The following is an 11,146-nucleotide window of genomic DNA, read 5'->3' on the forward strand; positions in this document are numbered from 1 at the left end:
GAGTGAGTAACTTGTATAGCGCAACAAATGCGAACTTAATCGCCTCAAGGCGCTTTGCATCCAGTGTCGTCCTGGTCCTTCAAAAGAGGTGGGTCTTTAGTTTTTTCCTAAAAGCCAGATGGTTTTCTTCCAAGTGGATGGTAGTGGGTAGAGCATTCCAGAGCCGTGGTCCTTGGACTGCAAATCTACGTTCTCCCTCAGATTTGTAGCAGGATTTAGGGATTTGGAGAATGTTTTGGTTGGTTGACCGGAGCACGCGCTTGGTGACGTAGGGTTTTATTTTCTCGCTCAAGTATTGAGGAGCGTTACCCTGTGTACATTTGTGCGTGAGGCAGAGTGTCTTGAATGTCACCCGGTCCTGTACGGGCAGCCAGTGGAGGGACCTCAAGACCGGGGAGATTGGTTCCCACAGCTTTATACCTGTTACCAGTCTGGCTGCCGTGTTCTGGACAACTTGTAGACATGAAATCTGGTATTTCGGTAGTCTAAGTAGAGAGAGTTTGCGTAATCGAGTCGTGAGTTGATGACATTTCCAACCACTACTGCGGTGTCCTCTTCCGGGATGAAGGGGATGAGTCTACGTAGCATGCGGAGCAGATGATGAGAACCGCTGACGACTGGTCCTATTTGTGCGTCCATCGTCATCTCTGCGTCAAAGATGACTCCGAGACTTTTGACTTTGTTGCTTGGCGCAATGGTTTGTCCGAGGATGGTGGGTGGTGTCCATGTGGTCCTAGAATTGGATTTCCGATTTGTGTTGAAGGGTTAGACCACGTGTCAGGTTTTTACTGCAGTGTCACCCACTGGAGAAATTCACCCTTCTCCATCTGTCCCCATCGCCATTTTCACCAAGACCAGGAGTGATAGAAAACCCCAAAATTTCCCAATGCACAGCACAGCGATGATGTCCTTTGAAAAAGATTATATCTGGGATTGGTACAAACAAAGTGGATGAATTTTCTTTGTTGGTATTATTATTATACAGGATCTATATAGCGCCAACAGTCTGTGCAGTGCTTTACAATATGAGGGCAGACAGTACAGTTTCAATACAGGAAGAAATAGAGGGCCTTGTTAATGAGGAATATACAGGCGATACTGGAAAAATTTGAATATCGAGCAAAAGTTCATTTATTTAACTTAAAAAGGTGAAAGTAATATATGAAATAGACTCATTACATGCAAAATAGTTCAAGCCGTTATTTGTCATAATTGTGATGATTGTGGCTTACAGCTCATGAAAACCCCAAATTCACAATCTCAGAAAATTAGAATATTGGGAAAAGGTGCGAAATTCTCGGTTCAAAGTGTCCCACTCCAATCAGCTAATTAAGCCATAACACCTGCAAAGGGTTCATGAGCCTTTAAATGGTCTGTCAGTCTGGTTCAGTAGGAATCACAATCATGGGAAAGACTGCTGATCTGACAGTTGTGCAGAAAACCATCACTGACACCCTCCGTAAGGAGGGAAAGCCTCAAAAGTTAATTGCAACAGACGTTGGATATTCCCAAAGTGCTGTATCAAAGCACATTAATAGAAAGTTATGTTGAAGGGAAAAGTTTGGAAGAAAAGTGTGGAAGAAAAAGGTGCACAAGCAGCAGGGATGACCGCAGTCTGGAGAGGATTGTCAGGAAAAGGCCATTCAAAAGCGTTGGGGACTTTCACAAGGAGTGGACTGAGGCTGGAGTCAGTGCATCAAGAGCACCACACACAGACGGATCCTGGACATGGGTTTCAAATGTCGTATTCCTCTTGTCAAGCCTCCTGACCAACAAACAACGTCAGAAGCATCTTACCTGGGCTAAAGAAAAACACACCTGGTCTGGTGCTCAGTGGTCCAAAGTCCTCTTTTCTGATGAGAGCAAATTGTGCATCTGATTTGGAAGCCAAGGAGCATGGAGGAAGAATGGAGGAAACCAAGGAGCCCGGAGTATGGAGGAAGAATGGAGGAAACCAAGGAGCCCGGAGTATGGAGGAAGAATGGAGGAAACCAAGGAGCCGGAGAATGGAGGAAACCAAGGAGCCGGAGTATGGAGGAAACCAAGGAGCCGGAGTATGGAGGAAACCAAGGAGCCGGAGTATGGAGGAAACCAAGGAGCCGGAGTATGGAGGAAGAATGGAGAGGCACACACTGCAAGATGCTTGAAGTCCAGTGTGAAGTTTCCACAGTCTGTGATGATTTGGGGAGCCGTGTCCTCTGCTGGTGTTGGCCCACTGTGCTTCATTAAGTCCGGGGTCAACGCAGGAGTCTACCAGGAGATTTTGGAGCACTTCATGCTTCCTTTCACAGACAAGCTCTTTGGGGACGCTGACTTCATTTTCCAGCAGGACTTGGCACCTGAACCACACTGCCAAAAGCACCAAACCTGGTTCAATGACCATGGGATTACTGTGCTTGATTGGCCAACAAACTCGCCTCACCTGAACCCCAAAGAGAATCTATGGGGCATTGCCAAGAGAAAGATGAGAGACATGAGACCCAACATTGCAGAAGAGCTGAAGGGCGCTATTGAAGCATCCTGGTCCTCCATAACACCTCAGCAGTGCCACAGGCTGATCGCTTCCATGCCACGCCGCATTGAGGGGCCCAAACCAAGTACTGAGTACATATGCATGCTTCTACTTTTCAAAGGTCCGATATTGTTCTATGTACAATCCTTGTTTTATTGATTGTATGTAATATTCTAATTTTCTGAGATTGCGGATTTGGGGTTTTCATGAGCTGGAAGCCACAATCATCACAATGATGACAAATCACGGCTTGAACCATCTTGCTTTGCATGTAATGAGTCTCTCTCATATATTACTTTCACCTTTTAAGTTGCATTAGTGAAATAAATGAACTTTTGCACGATATTCTAATTTTTCAAGTATCACCTGTATACAAAAGTTTTTTTCACATGGCCAAGTTTTGGCTTTAGCCATTCTTTATCCAAGTAGAGTCCTCAGAGATATAAAATAAATGTAGGCCTTGCTCTGAAATCATGGAATTTTTAAGCCAGTGATGTCATCAGTCACTGGATGGAAAGGGTCTAGCTTCTGGTCTGCCGGAAGAAGGCTTTACTTTATATCTCCCATAGAGACATAATTAGTATTAGTGGGCAGGCAGTGGGCATTGTTTATGAGCACCACAAGGTTTTTGGAAGGTGGCACTGGGTGGAGACAGGTGGCAATAACCTGGCAACTTTAAATAATTCCACCCAAACTTTAGATCACACCAGTGTGCTTGGGTCAGTGCAGTACAAAGCAAAACTGGATGGGGGTGCTAAGTGAGCAGTCACAAAAATGGTGGACATACAGCAGGGTGCAAGAATCCAGAGCCCTGCACAGGCAATGCTGCAGGGGATGCGTCTAGAATCAGTTCTGTAGAACAGCGTTTCTCAACTGCAGTCCTCAAGGCGCCCCAACAGGTCAAGTTTTCAGGCTTTCCATTATTTTGCACAGGTGATTTGATCAATTTTACTGCCTTAGTAATTACCACAGCCGCTTCATCTGAGGGAAATCCTCAAAAACATGACCTGTTGGGGCGCTTTGAGGACTAGAGTTGAGAAACACTGCTCTAGAAGATATCTTGTGTGTGAATATATTTTATATTTTTTTATAATATATATATATATATATATATATATATATATATATATATATATATATATATATATATATATATATATATATATATATATATATATATATATATATATATATATATATATATATATATATATATATATATATATATATATTCCCCATCTAGATCTCCTAACAGCGTGAGCCAGATGTAGCCCTTTGCTTGCCTTTATCCAGCCCTTGGGGCACCATTTCTTCCACCGACATCAGTGCATCATCATTTCTTCCATTGACACCAACAACGGGGCCACTACCCCTCCCACAGACACCAACAACGGGGCCACTACCCCTCCCACAGACACCAACAACGGGGCCACTACCCCCTCCCACAGACACCAACAACGGGGCCACTACCCCCTCCCACAGACACCAACAACGGGGCCACTACCCCCTCCCACAGACACCAACAACGGGGCCACTACCCCCTCCCACAGACACCAACAACGGGGCCACTACCCCCTCCCACAGACACCAACAACGGGGCCACTACCCCCTCCCACAGACACCAACAACGGGGCCACTACCCCCTCCCACAGACACCAACAACGGGGCCACTACCCCCTCCCACAGACACCAACAACGGGGCCACTACCCCTCCCACAGACACCAACAACGGGGCCACTACCCCTCCCACAGACACCAACAACGGGGCCACTACCCCTCCCACAGACACCAACGGGGCCACTACCCCTCCCACAGACACCAACAACGGGGCCACTACCCCCTCCCACAGACACCAACAACGGGGCCACTACCCCTCCCACAGACACCAACAACGGGGCCACAACCCCTCCCACAGACACCAACAACGGGGCCACTACCCCTCCCACAGACACCAACGGGGCCACTACCCCTCCCACAGACACCAACAACGGGGCCACTACCCCCTCCCACAGACACCAACAACGGGGCCACTACCCCCTCCCACAGACACCAACAACGGGGCCACTACCCCCTCCCACAGACACCAACAACGGGGCCACTACCCCCTCCCACAGACACCAACAACGGGGCCACTACCCCCTCCCACAGACACCAACAACGGGGCCACTACCCCCTCCCACAGACACCAACAACGGGGCCACTACCCCCTCCCACAGACACCAACAACGGGGCCACTACCCCTCCCACAGACACCAACAACGGGGCCACTACCCCTCCCACAGACACCAACAACGGGGCCACTACCCCTCCCACAGACACCAACAACGGGGCCACTACCCCTCCCACAGACACCAACAACGGGGCCACTACCCCTCCCACAGACACCAACAACGGGGCCACTACCCCTACCACAGACACCAACGGGGCCACTACCCCTCCCACAGATACCAATGGGGCCACTACCCCTACCACAGACACCAACAATAGGCCACTACCCCTACCACAGACACCAACAATGGGCCACTACTCCTCCCACTGACTACAACAATGGGCCACTAGGACACAGCTGTGTCCCGGAAAAGGACACAGCAGTAGTGGTTGGAACAATCATCAACTCACGACTCGACTACGCAAATTCCCTCTACTTAGGACTACCGAAATACCAGATTTCACGTCTACAAGTCGTCCAGAACACGGCAGCCAGACTGGTAACTGGTAAAAAGCCGTGGGAACCAATCTCCCCGGCCTTGAGGTCCCTCCACTGGCTGCCCGTACAGGACCGGGTGACATTCAAGACACTCTGCCTCACCCACAAATGTACACAGGGTAAAGCTCCTCAATACTTGAGCGAGAAAATAAAACCCTACGTCACCCATCGCGTGCTCCGATCAACCAACCAAAAACCTTCTCCAAATCCCTAAATCTCGCTACAAATCTAAGGGAGAACGTAGATTCTCGGTCCAAGGCTCTGGAATGCTCTACCCACGACCATCCGCTTGGAAGAAAACCATCAGGTTTTTAGGAAAAAACTAAAGACCCACCTCTTCTGAAAGACCTGTACAACTCTGGATGCCAGCGCCTTGAGGCGATTAAGTTCGCATTTGTTTGCGCTATATAAGTTTCTCACTCACCCCTCACACTGACACCAACAATGGGCAACTATTCCTCCCCCTACTGACCATAGTCGCTATGGTTTACTCCTACTGATGATTGGGCAAATTCTTCTCTGGTCCCACTACAATTTTGAAAGATAGTAAACTGGCCCTTTGTTAGAAAGCTTGGAGCCCCCCTATCTAGAGATAGATCAGGGGGCTTAACCAAGCAGGCAGATGACGTTGACACCTGAACGGCTTGTTCTAGGTCTGACTTGGAAAGAAATGATCATGGCAGCCATGTAGAGAGTTTTTAACAGAAGATAGCAGCTTACACATTGCTCTCTGTGCTGCGTTTTCTATTAACCGGACACACAGAAGTACCCAATGGCTGGTCGGAGCACAAGGACAAAGTGATACAGGCTTGGGTCACAATGGGAACTTGCCATACAAGTGACACCACAATGACACTGCGGGTGCCAGAACCAGAATAACCAAGGAGCCATGCTATTGGCTGATTTAGTTTAGTGGCTGCTGACCTTTGAGGTGTTGGGAGACATTGCAAGGTGGGAGTTCATACATGGAACACCTGTGCAGGTAAACATAGCCCTCCTTGGGGATACGCTGTAGTACGCCCGTGTGACCAAAGCCTACAAACTCGCCAATATGTTTTCTAGATTCTTTTTAACCCTTTCACGATCAAAGGTCATTCATGCCTAGATGCGAAGGTCCAATGAAGCAATGTAATCATGACTTACACGGTTATAAAGCATATCTGAACACAAAATGTAATACATTGCAGCTTACCAGTCCTTAGACGAGGTGGCCGAATCGTTCTCCCCCATCAATCTCACCTGGAGATCCTGCCAGAAAGGCTTCCTGTCCTAAGGCGAGGACGCTTATACCTCCACTTGAGCCATCACTCCCGATTGCAAATAAATCATCTAACTTACCTCCAATACATGATGGGGAGAGAAATTTGTAGATTACAGACGAAAGCTTAAAAATGCAGTAAAACGGATTGTGCTTCCAGATCAGCACACCAAAACTTAGAAGATGGACACTGTCTTTTAACTAGAGGTAGACCGATACAGGTTTTTCTCTGGCCGATGCCGAAATTTAGAAATCTGGGCGGCCGATGGCCGATATATGATGCCGATTTTTGCGGCCGATTTTTATTTTTTATTGGTGGCACTGGATGGCACTAATTGGCACTGGAAGGAAGATGGCACTAGCAGAAGGCACTTACTGGCAGGTTGCACTGGATGGCACTGAAAGATGGTACTAGCAGGTGGCACTGGGTGGCAATAGTTAGCACTGGTTGGCATTGGCAGGTGGCACTTATGGCTTTAGTTGGCACTGGTAGGTGGCACTGGATCACACTGGCAGGTGGCACTGGATGGAAGGTGGCACTTACTGGCACTGGATGGAGCCACTGGTATTGGCACTGGCAGGTGGCATTGGCGGATGGCACTGATGGAAAGTGGCACTAATTGGCACTGGATGGTGGCACTTGTATTGGCACTGGCAGGTGGCATTGATGGAAGGTGGCACTAATTGGCACTGGATGGTGGCACTGGTATTGTTACTGGCAGATGGCAAGTGGCACTGGTGCAAAAAAATGGTGTCACCCCCCCCTCAGTACAGACCCCCTCTCCCTCCAGTATAGACACCCTCCCCCCCGTAGTACAGACACCAGAGCGGTGTGTGTCCCACGAGCGCAGGCCCCACCTCCTCTGTGGGCGTTAACAGAGGGACGCCGCGCTGGGTGTACCAAGATGGCCGCGGCTCCGGAGCTAGGCCGGAGCCGCGGTCTTTCCTGATGCTGTGACCGCGGTCACAGCATCAGGAAAGACCGCGGCTTCGGCCTAGCTCCGGAGCCGCGGCATCGCTAGCGGGAGTTGTAAAATATCTGGCCCGATTTGGATAAAAATCGGCCGATGCCGATTTCTCCAAAACGGCCAAATATCGGCCGATATATCGGTCGACCTCTACTTTCAACAGCTATTTTCTATACTTGCTGAAAATGTTACAAAATGTTGAAACAGGACATTTTATTTTATTTTATTTTTTTAAGTGCAACTCCAGACAAAAAAAAATATATTTATATGTTTTTGGATAGCATAGGGAAGGAATAACACCCCTGTAATGTTTGTTTTGCTCCCGTTTAGAAGATTTCACCTCACTTTCTGTCCCTGTTATAATTGGATTTTTAGAATTTTGGGTTGTTGTGGAAACAAGGATAGGTGATAAAGCATCAGTGGAGACACCTCCCCTCCCCCCGCCCCCCCCCCCCCCATGATAACTCTCACAGGAGTGAATTTTCCTTCTAAAGCCTCGTACACACAATCAGATTTTCCGACGGGAATTGTGTGAGGACAGGCTGTTGGCAGAAAGTCCGACCGTTTGTACGCTCAATCGGACAATTGTCAGGTTTTCCGCAGACAAACGTTTGATAGCAGGCTTTAAATTTTTCTGGACAATGGTCTGTTGTCGGATCTCCGAGCGTGTGTACAACAGTCCAAAGTACAAACACGCATGCTCAGAAGCAATGCTCACTAAACACAATATTAGCAGAAGGTGCCCAAAGGGTGGCGATAAAAAGCTGAAAAACTACGTAGTACATAACTACGTTTGCGTTTGTTGGCCGACAATTGTGTGCCATTCATATGCAGGACAAATTCCTGGCCAACGCCCTTCGGACAAACGGCCAAAGGCTTTGTCTGCAGAAAATCCGATCGTGTGTACGAGGCTTTAGGGGAAAATTTCCTCTCGTGCCATTGTCTCTAGGGATGTCCCGATACCGATACCAGTATCGGGACCGATACTGAGCATTTGCGGGAGTACTTGTACTCCCGCAAATGCCCCCGATGCCAGATCCGATACTACTACCCCCCCCCCCCCCGCATACTGCAACGCCGCCTAGTTAATCAGCGTGCGGGGAACATTACAGCTTTCATTTGAATAGCTGTCTGTTCCCCGCCGCGCATAGACACTGCCCCTTTCTCGGGATTGGACGGGTGATCTGTCTATCAAAGTGCAGATCACCCGTCCAATCCCGAGCAAGGGGTAGTGTCTATACGCGGCGGGGAACACACAGCTATTGAAATGAAAGCTGTAATGTTCCCCACACGCTGATTAACTAGGCGGCGATATCTAGGTATGGGGAGACATGGCTGCATCTGTGGGGGAGACATGGCTGCATCTGTGGGGGAGACATGGCTGCATCTGTGGGGGAGACATGGCTGCATCTGTGGGGGAGACATGGCTGCATCTGTGGGGGAGACATGGCTGCATCTGTGGGGGAGACATGGCTGCATCTGTGGGGGAGACATGGCTGCATCTGTGGGGGAGACATGGCTGCATCTGTGGGGGAGACATTTAAAAAAAAAAGTATCGGTATTCAGTATCGGCGAGTACTTGAAATAAAGTATCGGTACTTGTACTCAGTCCTAAAAAAGTGGTATCGGGACAACCCTAGTTGTCTCCCTCTGTTTGTAAGCACGAGTCGTATGCAAGGCAGATGTTTGTAACTCGAGGACTGCCTGTATGTAAAAATCATATATATTTTTTAATGCTGTAATTGTATCAAACTACAGTATTAAACAGAAGTTTATTTTATCAGCCTTTAGCCTGCATATCATCCCTAAGCCATAGCTGATGTAAGGGTCACATGATAGGGAGCAATTGGAGAAAAGAAAGCAAGTATATGTTGATTTGAGGGGGGGGGGCAGTGAGGATTAAAGTAAATGTGTTGCTGAAGTTGGCCATACATTATACAATTTTCTTATTCCATTTCCTTTAGATTTACCTACACTATGCAGTACAAGGGACTGCCTGATTACATAAAAACAATAAGACTCTGGAAAAAGACCGTCACTCACCCACATATCTATAAGTAATAAAAACCAGACACAGCATCTATACAAAAAAAAAACACTTTATATAAAATAAAAATAAAAAATAAAAAGAACAAAATAACAGAGAAGAACATTAGAGACCGCAATAACCGGCGGCAAGAGCAAAGGGAGGGGGGGGGGGGGGGGGGGGGAGATGGAGAGACATTTCCATCATGTGCCTGTAACATGCGACACAAGAGTCCGGCACCTGCAATACTGCGCTTCTCTCCGACCCCCACCCCACCTACTCCCCAAGAAATAGCTGCACAGAGATGCTTGTCAAGCCTAACCCCCGTCACACATTCAGAGGCCATCGTTTATATTATTAAGCCCTCCAGGAGGGGGGGGGGGGGCCCCCCAACATGCCAACAACTAATAAATCCAGAATGAGACAGAAGCACGTTCTGTAGATTCCCAAATTCACTGTAATGCAAACATCAGGCATGACAGTGAAATCATCAGATACCTATATAAAAGTCTAAGCATATATATATTTTTTTACTTTTATGCTTGTACATGTTTTTGAAGTATCCAAAAAAGAAAAATATGAAGTAACATTCTTGGTGCACCTCCGCTTATTCATTTCCAGTCATCAGCGCTTTAAAAACTTCCACAAGAGGCCTGTGCAAAAGTTGAGCTTAGCTTTGAAGACCACAGACTGCAGTGATGGGGAACCTCGGCACCCCAGATGTTTTGGACCTACATTTTCCCCGTGATGCTCAACTACACTGCAGAATGCATGAGCATCACGGGAAATGTAGTTCCAAAACATCTGGGGGTGCCAAGGTTGACCATCACGGCGATTTAGTTCTACAAGCGGCTTGCAGTTCCGCCTAATGGGAAGCCCCATTTTAAAAAGGGGCGCATTAGGACGAGGGCTCAGACATCACACAGCCCTGAGGGCTGTAAATCTCTGAACAAGTTCCTGATGCGAGAGTGAAGAGATGTTCAAAAATTCCCGAAAAAAAAAAAAAAAAAATAGTATATCGCCGACAAAAAATGCCCGTCTCAGAAGGAAGCTGCCCTTCCCTGACCTCACAATTCAAGGTAGTAAAGCTGAATGGTTTCACCATAAACGCCAAGTCAATTTAACAGCCTAAAACAAATATGCAGTCCAAGGACTTAGAGAATGGCAGCTTCCATCAAAAAAACAGGCTGGTCTACTTGGTGCCCAATTACGACGATTCATCAGATTTTGGTCCATTATAAAGACTGTGATTAAGAGCGAGGTGTGAGCATTTTCATGGATACTTCAGGAATCTGTACAACCAAACCAGAAGACGGGAGGAAACTTGCACTTTAATACCTTAAGGAGGCGCCAATTGCCTGGATTCAGTAGGTCATGCCCTCACCCCTTTCCCCAGAACGATGGCATCGCTGGATTCCCAAAATGATTTGCTTACATCAGAGGAATGTGACACCATCACTTGACTTTGTAATGGCCATGAGAAGAACTGTGAACTCTGGTGGAGGAGATCTTGTCCCTGGTTTCCCCCCAGAGATAGGGCTCCTGTTAACTTTGATTGCTTCAGCAGATCAGGCCTGGCTTCTCCCATTAACCATGGTGTCAACACTGGACTCCCGAATGATAGGTTTACTCCATCAAAGGAGCCTGACGTAATCACATGGCTTTGTAACAGCCT

This window comes from Rana temporaria, chromosome 6 (genome assembly GCF_905171775.1).
Source record: "Rana temporaria chromosome 6, aRanTem1.1, whole genome shotgun sequence".
Classification (NCBI taxonomy): domain Eukaryota; kingdom Metazoa; phylum Chordata; class Amphibia; order Anura; family Ranidae; genus Rana; species Rana temporaria.